This window comes from Leptodactylus fuscus, chromosome 5 (assembly GCF_031893055.1).
Source record: "Leptodactylus fuscus isolate aLepFus1 chromosome 5, aLepFus1.hap2, whole genome shotgun sequence".
NCBI lineage: Eukaryota > Metazoa > Chordata > Amphibia > Anura > Leptodactylidae > Leptodactylus > Leptodactylus fuscus.
In genome coordinates, this window is record NC_134269.1 from 127,757,557 (window position 1) to 127,772,207 (window position 14,651).

Below are 14,651 nucleotides of genomic sequence, written 5' to 3' on the forward strand. Positions count from 1 at the left end.
CATTCCTGTTCATGTTTGTGGATAAGGCTTGCTCATAGAGTATAAAATAACAGAAGACATAAAGATGTACATTAGAGATGAGCGAACAGTGTTCTATCGAACTCATGTTCGATCGGATATTAGGCTGTTCGGCATGTTCGAATCGAATCGAACACCGCGTGGTAAAGTGCGCCATTACTCGATTCCCCTCCCACCTTCCCTGGCGCCTTTTTTGCTCCAATAACAGCACAGGGTAGGTGGGACAGGAACTACGACACCGGTGACGTTGAAAAAAGTAGGCAAAACCCATTGGCTGCCGAAAACATGTGACCTCTAATTTAAAAGAACAGCGCCGCCCAGCTTCGCGTCATTCTGAGCTTGTAATTCACCGAGGACGGAGGTTTCCGTCCAGTTAGCTAGGGGTTAGATTCTGGGTAGGCAGGGACAGGCTAGGATAGGAAGGAGAAGACAACCAACAGCTCTTATAAGAGCTAAATTCCAGGGAAAAGCTTGTCAGTGTAACGTGGCACTGACGGGCTCAATCGCCGCAACCCAGCTTTCCCAGGATCCTGAATGGAATACACTGTCAGTGTATTCCCGTATACCCGATATATACCCCCGATACCCGTTCCAACGGTGTGCCCCCCCACCTTCACCCCAGAAATACCCTGCAAGTCCCCTAGCAATAGGATTGGGGCTATATACACCCACTATTTTTGCTACTGCCATATAGTGCCATTGTCTCACTGGGAATTCAAAGAATATATTGGGCTTACATATAACTTCAATTCCAGGGAGAAGCTTGTCAGTGTAACGTGGCACTGACGGGCTCAATCGCCGCAACCCAGCTTTCCCAGGATCCTGAATGGAACACACTGACAGTGTATTCCCGTATACCCCATATATACACCCCAAATCCCCGTTCCAACGGTGTGCCCCCCCACCTTCACCTCAGAAATACCCTGCAAGTCCCCTAGCAATAGAATTGGGGCTATATACACCCACAATTTTTGCTACTGGTATATAGTGCCATTGTCTGACTGGGAATTCAAAGAATATATTGGGGTGACGTGCACCCACAATTTTTGCTACTGCTATACAGTGCCATTGTCTCACTGGGAATTCAAAGAATATATGGGGGTTATGTGCACCCACAATTTTAATACTGGTATACAGTGCCATTGTCTGACTGGGAATTCAAAGAATATATGGGGGTTACGTGCACCCACAATTTTTAATACTGCTATACAGTGCCATTGTCTGACTGGGAATTCAAAGAATATATGGGGGTTACGTGCACCCACAATTTTTAATACTGCTATACAGTTCCTTTGTCTCACTGGGAATTCAAAGAATATATGGGGGTTATGTGCACCCACAATTTTTAATACTGGTATACAGTGCCATTGTCTGACTGGGAATTCAAAGAATATATGGGGGTTATGTGCACCCACAATTTTTACTACTGGTATACAGTGCCATTGTCTGACTGGGAATTCAAAGAATATATGGGGGTTATGTGCACCCACAATTTTTAATACTGGTATATAGTGCCATTGTCTGACTGGGAATTCAAAGAATATATGGGGGTTACGTGCACCCACAATTTTTACTACTGGTATACAGTGCCATTGTCTCACTGGGAATTCAAAGAATATATGGGGGTTATGTGCACCCACAATTTTTACTACTGGTATACAGTGCCATTGTCTGACTGGGAATTCAAAGAATATATGGGGGTTATGTGCACCCACAATTTTTAATACTGGTATATAGTGCCATTGTCTGACTGGGAATTCAAAGAATATATGGGGGTTACGTGCACCCACAATTTTTACTACTGGTATACAGTGCCATTGTCTGACTGGGAATTCAAAGAATATATGGGGGTTACGTGCACCCACAATTTTTAATACTGCTATACAGTTCCATTGTCTCACTGGGAATTCAAAGAATATATGGGGGTTATGTGCACCCACAATTTTTAATACTGGTATACAGTGCCATTGTCTGACTGGGAATTCAAAGAATATATGGGGGTTACGTGCACCCACAATTTTTAATACTGCTATACAGTTCCATTGTCTCACTGGGAATTCAAAGAATATATGGGGGTTATGTGCACCCACAATTTTTAATACTGGTATATAGTGCCATTGTCTGACTGGGAATTCAAAGAATATATGGGGGTTACGTGCACCCACAATTTTTGCTACTGCTATACAGTTCCATTGTCTCACTGGGAATTCAAAGAATATATGGGGGTTATGTGCACCCACAATTTTTAATACTGGTATACAGTGCCATTGTCTGACTGGGAATTCAAAGAATATATGGGGGTTACGTGCACCCACAATTTTTAATACTGCTATACAGTTCCTTTGTCTCACTGGGAATTCAAAGAATATATGGGGGTTATGTGCACCCACAATTTTTAATACTGGTATACAGTGCCATTGTCTGACTGGGAATTCAAAGAATATATGGGGGTTACGTGCACCCACAATTTTTAATACTGCTATACAGTTCCTTTGTCTCACTGGGAATTCAAAGAATATATGGGGGTTATGTGCACCCACAATTTTTAATACTGGTATACAGTGCCATTGTCTGACTGGGAATTCAAAGAATATATGGGGGTTATGTGCACCCACAATTTTTAATACTGGTATACAGTGCCATTGTCTGACTGGGAATTCAAAGAATATATGGGGGTTATGTGCACCCACAATTTTTAATACTGGTATACAGTGCCATTGTCTGACTGGGAATTCAAAGAATATATGGGGGTTATGTGCACCCACAATTTTTACTACTGGTATACAGTGCCATTGTCTGACTGGGAATTCAAAGAATATATTGGGGTGACGTGCACCCACAATTTTTAATACTGGTATACAGTGCCATTGTCTGACTGGGAATTCAAAGAATATATGGGGGTTACGTGCACCCACAATTTTTAATACTGCTATACAGTTCCTTTGTCTCACTGGGAATTCAAAGAATATATGGGGGTTATGTGCACCCACAATTTTTAATACTGGTATACAGTGCCATTGTCTGACTGGGAATTCAAAGAATATATGGGGGTTATGTGCACCCACAATTTTTAATACTGGTATACAGTGCCATTGTCTGACTGGGAATTCAAAGAATATATTGAGGTTATGTGCACCCACAATTTTTACTACTGGTATATAGTGCCATTGTCTGACTGGGAATTCAAAGAATATATGGGGGTTATGTGCACCCACAATTTTTAATACTGGTATACAGTGCCATTGTCTGACTGGGAATTCAAAGAATATATTGGGGTTATGTGCACCCACAATTTTTACTACTGGTATATAGTGCCATTGTCTGACTGGGAATTCAAAGAATATATGGGGGTTATGTGCACCCACAATTTTTAATACTGGTATACAGTGCCATTGTCTGACTGGGAATTCAAAGAATATATTGGGGTTATGTGCACCCACAATTTTTACTACTGGTATATAGTGCCATTGTCTGACTGGGAATTCAAAGAATATATGGGGGTTATGTGCACCCACAATTTTTAATACTGGTATACAGTGCCATTGTCTGACTGGGAATTCAAAGAATATATGGGGGTTACGTGCACCCACAATTTTTAATACTGCTATACAGTTCCTTTGTCTCACTGGGAATTCAAAGAATATATGGGGGTTATGTGCACCCACAATTTTTACTACTGGTATACAGTGCCATTGTCTGACTGGGAATTCAAAGAATATATTGGGGTTATGTGCACCCACAATTTTTACTACTGGTATATAGTGCCATTGTCTGACTGGGAATTCAAAGAATATATGGGGGTTATGTGCACCCACAATTTTTACTACTGGTATACAGTGCCATTGTCTGACTGGGAATTCAAAGAATATATGGGGGTTACGTGCACCCACAATTTTTAATACTGCTATACAGTTCCTTTGTCTCACTGGGAATTCAAAGAATATATGGGGGTTATGTGCACCCACAATTTTTAATACTGGTATACAGTGCCATTGTCTGACTGGGAATTCAAAGAATATATGGGGGTTATGTGCACCCACAATTTTTAATACTGGTATACAGTGCCATTGTCTGACTGGGAATTCAAAGAATATATGGGGGTTATGTGCACCCACAATTTTTAATACTGGTATACAGTGCCATTGTCTGACTGGGAATTCAAAGAATATATGGGGGTTATGTGCACCCACAATTTTTAATACTGGTATACAGTGCCATTGTCTGACTGGGAATTCAAAGAATATATTGGGGTTATGTGCACCCACAATTTTTACTACTGGTATATAGTGCCATTGTCTGACTGGGAATTCAAAGAATATATGGGGGTTATGTGCACCCACAATTTTTAATACTGGTATACAGTGCCATTGTCTGACTGGGAATTCAAAGAATATATTGGGGTTATGTGCACCCACAATTTTTACTACTGGTATATAGTGCCATTGTCTGACTGGGAATTCAAAGAATATATGGGGGTTATGTGCACCCACAATTTTTAATACTGGTATACAGTGCCATTGTCTGACTGGGAATTCAAAGAATATATTGGGGTTATGTGCACCCACAATTTTTACTACTGGTATATAGTGCCATTGTCTGACTGGGAATTCAAAGAATATATGGGGGTTATGTGCACCCACAATTTTTAATACTGGTATACAGTGCCATTGTCTGACTGGGAATTCAAAGAATATATGGGGGTTACGTGCACCCACAATTTTTAATACTGCTATACAGTTCCTTTGTCTCACTGGGAATTCAAAGAATATATGGGGGTTATGTGCACCCACAATTTTTACTACTGGTATACAGTGCCATTGTCTGACTGGGAATTCAAAGAATATATTGGGGTTATGTGCACCCACAATTTTTACTACTGGTATATAGTGCCATTGTCTGACTGGGAATTCAAAGAATATATGGGGGTTATGTGCACCCACAATTTTTACTACTGGTATACAGTGCCATTGTCTGACTGGGAATTCAAAGAATATATGGGGGTTACGTGCACCCACAATTTTTAATACTGCTATACAGTTCCTTTGTCTCACTGGGAATTCAAAGAATATATGGGGGTTATGTGCACCCACAATTTTTAATACTGGTATACAGTGCCATTGTCTGACTGGGAATTCAAAGAATATATGGGGGTTATGTGCACCCACAATTTTTAATACTGGTATACAGTGCCATTGTCTGACTGGGAATTCAAAGAATATATGGGGGTTATGTGCACCCACAATTTTTAATACTGGTATACAGTGCCATTGTCTGACTGGGAATTCAAAGAATATATTGGGGTTATGTGCACCCACAATTTTTACTACTGGTATATAGTGCCATTGTCTGACTGGGAATTCAAAGAATATATGGGGGTTATGTGCACCCACAATTTTTAATACTGGTATACAGTGCCATTGTCTGACTGGGAATTCAAAGAATATATTGGGGTTATGTGCACCCACAATTTTTACTACTGGTATATAGTGCCATTGTCTGACTGGGAATTCAAAGAATATATGGGGGTTATGTGCACCCACAATTTTTAATACTGGTATACAGTGCCATTGTCTGACTGGGAATTCAAAGAATATATTGGGGTTATGTGCACCCACAATTTTTACTACTGGTATATAGTGCCATTGTCTGACTGGGAATTCAAAGAATATATGGGGGTTATGTGCACCCACAATTTTTAATACTGGTATACAGTGCCATTGTCTGACTGGGAATTCAAAGAATATATTGGGGTTATGTGCACCCACAATTTTTACTACTGGTATATAGTGCCATTGTCTGACTGGGAATTCAAAGAATATATGGGGGTTATGTGCACCCACAATTTTTAATACTGGTATACAGTGCCATTGTCTGACTGGGAATTCAAAGAATATATGGGGGTTACGTGCACCCACAATTTTTAATACTGCTATACAGTTCCTTTGTCTCACTGGGAATTCAAAGAATATATGGGGGTTATGTGCACCCACAATTTTTAATACTGGTATACAGTGCCATTGTCTGACTGGGAATTCAAAGAATATATTGGGGTTATGTGCACCCACAATTTTTACTACTGGTATATAGTGCCATTGTCTGACTGGGAATTCAAAGAATATATGGGGGTTATGTGCACCCACAATTTTTACTACTGGTATACAGTGCCATTGTCTGACTGGGAATTCAAAGAATATATTGGGGTTATGTGCACCCACAATTTTTACTACTGGTATACAGTGCCATTGTCTGACTGGGAATTCAAAGAATATATGGGGGTTACGTGCACCCACAATTTTTAATACTGCTATACAGTTCCTTTGTCTCACTGGGAATTCAAAGAATATATGGGGGTTATGTGCACCCACAATTTTTAATACTGGTATACAGTGCCATTGTCTGACTGGGAATTCAAAGAATATATTGGGGTTATGTGCACCCACAATTTTTAATACTGCTATACAGTTCCTTTGTCTCACTGGGAATTCAAAGAATATATGGGGGTTATGTGCACCCACAATTTTTAATACTGGTATACAGTGCCATTGTCTGACTGGGAATTCAAAGAATATATGGGGGTTATGTGCACCCACAATTTTTAATACTGGTATACAGTGCCATTGTCTCACTGGGAATTCCACAAATAATTTGGGGATTCATTCACCCTACATCTCAGGCTCTTGCCATATTCACCCAGGTTGTCAGTGCTGCACCAGCTCGTTCCCAGACAGCTCGGCCCGAAAAACACGTTACCTATATAGAGGATTTGGACAATGAAGACAACATGTTCTAAATCTAATGTCTGCACCTTCTCCAGAATTAAAATAAAGGCAGCGTTTAACTTTCAAATAGCACTGCACAAAGGAAGAGCTTATCAGCTTGTCTCATGACATGCTACTGAAAAGTTTCATTTGTGTATCTTAATGTAAATATAGTTGTATAAGCTTTTTGGGTTTTAGGCACTGCCAAGTTATTTATTACCACCCGCTCCCTTATAATGATGATGACGCCAAAGTCACTGTGGGTGTTCAGAGCTCACAGCTTTGGGTGACATTTGTCTTGCTCTCTGTCGGTACCAGCTGTCTTTTTGGATACCGTAAAGTTATGTTGACTTTATTAACAGCTATAGAAGCTTTAGCCAGGTTGTGACGGTGTGTAACCCTAACAACACTAAGTGGGATACACATTAATAGTCAGTCTATGTACGCTAAACGTATCACTGAAGTAATTTTTTTTCCCTCTCCCCTAATATAAGAAAGGAACAGACATTAGACCTAGACCGGGGTTCGAGGCTTGAAAAAATCCAGTATTATTTGTTCTTCATGATGTGAAATATGTGTTGAAAAGCAACCCAAGATGAAGTCAGCCATGTGTGCCAGTGTGTTACTTGGCATGCCTTTGCTGGCCCCAACTGTAAGGGTCACTCTCCATTTCCTCCATTTTCCACTCCCCTTCACACCATTTGTGGTGAAGCAATGGGATGCACTGAAGTGCACCCTCTAGCCTCGTGTGGGATAGGGACATCAGATGCCACTCCAACCCCCTCGTCTTCCTCCGCCAGCCAACGGTGCGAAGATGAGAGGAGTGTGCTCTGAATGTTTTCTGCCTAGCAGAGGCTAGTTCTCACTTACGAAAATGGCCCCACTTTGACCTGTATATCAGGCACAATGGTGTAGGTTTCAAAGAAACATGGCACCAACAAGTTGGAAAACGTGGGCCATGCGTGGACCGTGTTTGAGTCTGGCAAGCTCCAGATCTGCTACCAGGTTCCAGCCATTATCACAGGCGCAAAAATGCCAGGCCCCAGGTGTAGCAGGGAAAAAAAAATGCCATCTCAGCCAGGATGGCATCCCTGACCTCGGAGGCACTGTGCTGTCTGTCCCCCAAGCTGATCAGTTTCAGCACGGCCTACTGACATCTCCCCATGCCAGTGTTACAGTGTTTTCCGCTAGTAGCTGGGGTGGAGGTTGCAGCTTCGTAGGGTTTCAGTCTACTCCTGCCATGAATTTTGGCCTGGGAGAGGAGATAGGCCACCCCAGTTTGCACCCGGGGAACAGACTCCACCACATTCACCCTGCCTGTCATTAAAGATAAGCACTGCAGCATCCCTGACCACAGGCGCTTGTCCATGTGTCGGTGGTCAAGTGGACCTTGCAGCAAAGCGCAGAGCTCTGGGCCCGACTGATGTTATGGGACACATGCAGGCGCAAGGCAGAGACAGCACACCAAGAGAAGTAGTAACGGCTAGGCCCAGCATAGGGAGGTGCCCCAGCTGCCATCTGCTGACGGAAGGCCTGGGTCTCCAGAAGCATAAACAAACACCAACATCTCCAGGGCCAGCAGTTTATCGATGAGGCTGTTACAGGCTTGGGCATGGGGGTGGGTTGTATTGTACTTCTGCCTGCAATGAAAAGCTTGGGAAATGTGGAGTGGCTGGGAAGAGGCGCATGATGGTGCAGGCCAAAAGGGCGCATGAGGGTGAACTCCCCAATGTGTCAGAGATAGGTGTGTAGGTGTCCTTGCATCATATACTTGCACCATATTTGGCTTTGGAAGTTAATTTTGTGCCAAAAAGTGGTTAAGACAGCGATCCCTCAGCTACTCCCGTTACACTGTCTATTGAAGTTACCATCTGTGGAAGTGGACCACCATTTCTAAGATCCCAAAGGAAGCAGGCAAGAGATGTGCAGTTCAGAAAAAAAGATGAGAAAATAAGTTTAGGCTGTAGAGCACAGAGGGATCGGAGAGGACAGAGCTGGTGTCGGCCAGGTATTCCCACAACATGCGCCTATACTTGTCCCTCCTGGTGACACTAGGCCCCTGAGTGGCAGTAATTTGTCCAGGGGGGCCATTAACGTGTTCCAGACCTAGGAATAAGTCTTCCAACAGGGTAGAGTTTTGCATGCCTTTGCTTCTACCCACTGTTTTTGCTGCTTAGCTTCCCTCCACATCTACTCTGCTTTCACCCCTAAACATCACCCCAGTTTATGCCTTTGCTTCTACCCAGGTTTTTTGTTGATTTAGCTTCCCTCTACATCTACACTGCTTTAGCCCCTAGACATCACCCCTGTCCATGTGGGGTCGGTGGCCTCGTCATCCACCAACTCCTCTTCCAATTGCGCACTGCCCCCTTACTGCAAACCGCACATGACCACAGCTTGCCTTGATGGCAACTGTGTCTCATGATCCCCACTTAGGTCCAGACAAGTCGGTGGCGGGTCCAAAACCCCAAAATTGGAAGGAAATGGCAGATGCTGCAGTATTTCTAACACCTGTTCCTGGTGCTCGGGCCTGGTCTGTGTTGTACCCTGCACCCTGCTTAACGCATCTGCCATATCCGAAGTTGTGCTGAGCGCATGCTAATGTTTCGTGTCCAGTGCAATGGATGGGATGGGATTTCACATAAGTCTGCCACCCATGGCCACTCATGGTTGAGCAACTGAGGGAGTTGACTTTGACGAACCCGAGGGTTTTGGAGTTGGAACTACATCAAAGGTCTGTGCTGCTCACACACTCTGCTCAACACATGATATGTTTAGTGCCAGCAGTGTGGAGACGTCGCACAACAGCCGTTGTTCCAGCAGGTACAGGCGTTGTAGGAGTGCATAGAGGCTAGCAGCGGCAACTATACACTTTAAAAACTATCCGCACAAGCGCCACACTTTCACCAGTAGCTCAGGAACATTGGGGTACCTTTTTCAAAAGATTAGCAGCAATGAGTTAAAAACGTGGCCCAGGCATGGAATATGTTGCAGGCTGCCAAGCTACAGAGCCAATCCCAGGTTACGGCCATTATCACACATGACAACATGCCTGGGCCCAGGTGCAGTGGCAAAAACCACATTGCCGTCTCATCGAGGATGGCATGACTCACTTTGTAGGCAGTGTGCTGTCTGGCCCCCAAGCTGATGAGCTTCAGCACGGCCCGCTGACGTCTCCCCACACCAGTGTTGCAGCGTTTCCAGCTCGTAGCTGGGGTCAATTTAACAGCGGAGGAGGGTGGTGTTTCAGCCCTCCTCCCAGGAATGTTGTGTGGGGAGACAAGTCAGGCCACCACATTTTGCGACCCGGTCCACGCCTCAACTACATTCAACCACTGTGCCCAAATTGAAAGGTAGCGTCCCTGTCCGCATGCACTTGTCCATTCGTAACTGGTCACATGGAACTTTAGGGCTAAGCGCTGAATTTAGGGACCGCCTCATGTTTGGGGGAAAGTGCTGGTGTGGACGGCACAGTGCGGTGGCGCAGTAGACACTCTGCCCAAAAAGGGCAGAGTGTCCCCCAGCCGGGATTCCAACATCTCCTGGGCCAGATTTCTTGAGATGAGGCCGTTGAAGCCTTGGGCATGTGGGTGGGTTGCGCTGTACTTTAGCATGAAATGAAAGGCTTGGGAGATGGGGAGTTGCTGGGAAGAGGCGCATGATGGCGCGGGCAAAAGGAGAAATGGCAGGAAAAGGTGAGGATAAGGGTGAACTCCCCAAAGTGTCAGAGGCAGATGTGGAGGTGTCCTGGCTCCTGGTCTGGACTGCAGCGCCAGCCCTGTCAACAGTGGAAGAGGCAGTGGCCGCCAGGCCAAACGACGATTATCCTGCGCTTGCTCTCACCCACTGAGCCCAGGGCTTGCCTTCCAAATGATGGCACCCGCAAGAGGTGGTGAGATTCCTCTCCGCAGATCTCCAAACCATCTTGGACTTGCAAATTGCACTAAATTTGTCATGTAACTGACATGTATATGATGAGTCTATCCATTGTCTGTTCATTTTGGTGAAAGTCAGCCTGTCAGCTGACAGACAGCTGTGCTTGTCAGTGATGATGTCACCGGCTGCTTGTACCCCCAGTTTTTGCTGCTTAGCTTGCCTCCACATCCACACTGCTTTTGCCCCTACACATCACCCCTATCCATGCCTGTGCCTCTAGCCATAAGTCTGCCACCCATGGAAACTCATGGTGCAGAAAGTGAGGGAGCTGACTCTGAGGAACCCTTGGGTTTTGTAGCTGGTACTCCATCAAAGGTCTCTGCTGCTCACACACCCTGCTGAACATACGGTATCTAGGGTTAGAGCGTGTGGTGACCTCGCACAACAGTAGGTGCTTCAGGCAGATGTAGGCCTTGCTGGAGTGTATTGCGGCTAGCTCCAGGTACTGTAGACTTGGGAAAGTGGGTGTCCAAGTGCCGCACTTTCACCCTTAGCTCAGCTAATTTGGGGTATGTTTTTAAAAATCATTGCACCACTACATTGAACATGTGGGCCAGGCATGGAACGTGTTGGAGGCTGGCAAGCTCCAGAGCCCTCCAACAAGCTAAAAAACCTGGCCCCAGGGGCAGCGGGGATAAACAAATTGCCATCTCATCCAGGATGGCATCCCTGACCTCAGAGGCAGTGTGCTGTCCGTCTCCCAAGCTGATGAGCTTCAGCCCAGCCTGCTGACGTCTCCCCACACCAGTGTTGCAGCGTTTTCAGCTCGTAGCTGGGGTAAATCTAACAGCGGAGGAGGAGGAGGGGGGTGTTTCAGCCCTCCTCCCAGGAATGTTTTGTGGGGAAACAAGTCAGGAAAATTCTTGAAACGGGAGAGTTTTGCATCTTTGCCCTTGCTGCCTATGGACATCCCTTTGCCTCTAGCCACCATTTTCCCTGCTTTGCTTGCCTCCACATCCACACTGCTTTTGCCCCTAGACATCACCCCAGTCCATGCCTTAGCTTGTACCCCCAGTTTTTCCTGCTTAGCTTGCCTCCACATCCACACTGCTTTTGCCCCTAGACATCACCCCAGTCCATGCCTTAGCTTGTACCCCCAGTTTTTCCTGCTTAGCTTGCCTCCACATCCACACTGCTTTTGCCCCTAGACATCACCCCAGTCCATGCCTTAGCTTGTACCCCCAGTTTTTCCTGCTTAGCTTGCCTCCACATCCACACTGCTTTTGCCCCTAGACATCACCCCAGTCCATGCCTTAGCTTGTATCCCCAGTTTTTCCTGCTTAGCTTGCCTCCACATCCACACTGCTTTTGCCCCTAGACATCACCCCAGTCCATGCCTTAGCTTGTACCCCCAGTTTTTCCTGCTTAGCTTGCCTCCACATCCACACTGCTTTTGCCCCTAGACATCATCCCTATCCATGCCTCTTCCCCTAGCCATAACTCTGCCACCCCTGGAAACTCATGGTGCAGAAACTTTGGTTGCTGACTTTGAGGAACCCTTGGGTTTTGTAGATGGAACTCCATCAAAGGTCTGTGCAGCTCACACACCCTGCTCAAGATATGGTATTGTAGGGTTTCAGCGTGTGTGAATGACGGACAACAGCCTGTGTTTGGACAGATGTAGGCCTTGCTAGAGTGTTTTTAGGCTAGCAGCGACTCCTGTGCACTTGCAAAAGTGGGCGCACAAGCGCCGCATTTTCAACAGTAGCTTCGGTACATTTGGGTATGTTTTTAAAAAACTTTGCACCACTAGGTTAGACGTGGGCCAAACATGGAACGTGTTGGAGGCTGGCAAGCTCCAGAGCCGCTACCAGGTTCCAGCCATTATCACAGGCGTAAAAATGCCAGGCCCCAGGTGTAGCAGGGAAAAAAAAATGCCATCTCAGCCAGGATGGCATCCCTGACCTCGGAGGCACTGTGCTGTCTGTCCCCCAAGCTGATGAGCTTCAGCACCGCCTGCTGACGTCTCCCCACACCAGTGTTTTAGCGTTTGCCGCTAGTAGCTGTGGTGGAGGTTGCAGCGTCGTAGGGTTTCAGTCTACTCCTGCCATGAATTTTGGCCTGGGAGAGGAGATAGGCCACCCCAGTTTGCACCCGGGGAACAGACTCCACCACATTCACCCTGCCTGTCATTAAAGATAAGCACTGCAGCATCCCTGACCACAGGCGCTTGTCCAAGTGTCGGTGGTCAAGTGGACCTTGCAGCAAAGCGCGGAACTAAGGGCCCACCTGATGTTGAGTGACACGTGCTGGTGCAAGGCGGGGACGCCACACCGGGAGAAGTTGAGACGGCTAGGGACGGCATAGTGAGGTGCCACAGTTGCCATCAGGTCCGGGAAGGCGGGAGTTTCAACAAGCCGGAACGCCAACCTCTCCTGGGCCAGCAGTTTAGCGATGTTGGCGTTCTAGGCTTGCGTGGGTGGGTGGTTAGCGGTGTATTTCTGCCGGCGCTCCAATGTCTGAGAGATGGTGGGTTGTTGTAAAGAAGCGCCTGATGGTGCCTTTGATGGTGCAGGAGAAGGAGATAAGACAGAAACAGGGGAGGATGAGGGAGAAGTCAACAAAGTGGCGGAGGCAGATGAAGTGATGTCCTGGCTCGTCCTCTGGAGTGCATCGCCAGCACTGTGAGCAGAGGCAGTGGCATGAACGGCGGGCGACGTTTGTCCTGCCGTTGCTGCCTGCCACTGATTCCATTGCTTGGATTCCAAATGACGGTGCATTGAAGTGGTGGACAGGTTGCTCTTCTCAGGGCCCCTACTCGATTTCGAGAGGCAAATTGTGTAGACGACACTATATCTGTCCTCGGCGCATTCCTTGAAAAAACTCTACACCTTCAAGAAACGTGCCCTCGATGGGGGAGTTTTTCTGGGCTGGGTACAAAAGGGAACATCTTCGGACATTCCGGGTCTGGCCTGGCTTCGGCAAAGCAGCTGACCTCTGCCTCTGGACATGTCTCTGCCTCTAGCTACCCTTTTTGGTGCTGCACCTGCCTCAACATCCACACTACTTTCCCAGCTTGACATCTGCCTTGTCCAGGTGGGGTCGGTGTCCTCGTCGTCCACCACCTCCTCTTCCAACTCCTGTCTCGCCTCCTCCTCCTGCACAATGCGCATGTCAACTGGCTGCCCTGACAGCAACTGCGTCTCATCGTCGTCGATGAGGGTGGGTTGCTGGTCATCCGCCACCAAATCGACCGGAGATGGAATGGAGGAGACTCTAGTGTTTGAGCATCTGGACACAGATACTCGTCTGTTAGGTCCGTGGAATCGCGAAATGGAGGGGCAGGTTGCGGTACAGTCAAAGGAAGGGAGAACAGCTCTGGGGAGCAGGGACAGTTGGGGTTATTGTTCTGAGAAGATTGGGAATTTTGGGTGGAAGGAGGACAAGACTGTTGGGTAAGAGGAGGTAGAGGCTGACTGGCTGGTGGACAATGTGCTTTAAGCGTTATCCGACAGCCATTGCAAGACCTGTTCCTGGTTCTCGGGCCTACTAATCTTTGTACCATTCAGCCTAGTTAATGTGGAACTTTTGTGCAAAGCGCAGAACTTAGGGCCCGCCTGATGTTAAGGGACACACGCTGGTACAAGGCTCAACTCACCCTAAGTGCCAAAAACACTGCTGGTGCAAGGCTCTACTCATGCCAAGGGCCTCAATCTCTGCTGGTAGCTCAGCTTAAGGTCATGTAACTTTGTTTGGAAGGGCTCATGTTAAGGGCTAGAAAAGTGAATTTTGGAAGGTCTTACCACATCACACACACACACACACACACACACACACACACACTCAAAATGACAGTTAAGGGTGAGGGCTTTTGGAATTCCCATTGCCTATTCCATTTGTGGTTGTCATGGGGAACGTGATTTAAAGGGGTGGTTGTTACTGTTTGTTGAGCTTAAATTGGGGTTTGTGTCCATCCATTTGGGGAGTAAAGAAGGTTTC

General features: G+C 46.4%; 1 protein-coding gene across 4 annotated transcripts in view; it reads right to left on the bottom strand.

Annotated features, from left to right (window-relative positions):
- Positions 1-14,651, bottom strand: part of ASB15 (ankyrin repeat and SOCS box containing 15) — a 48,029-nt gene that overhangs the window by 19,245 nt on the left and 14,133 nt on the right. The gene's annotated exons all lie outside the window — the stretch shown is intronic.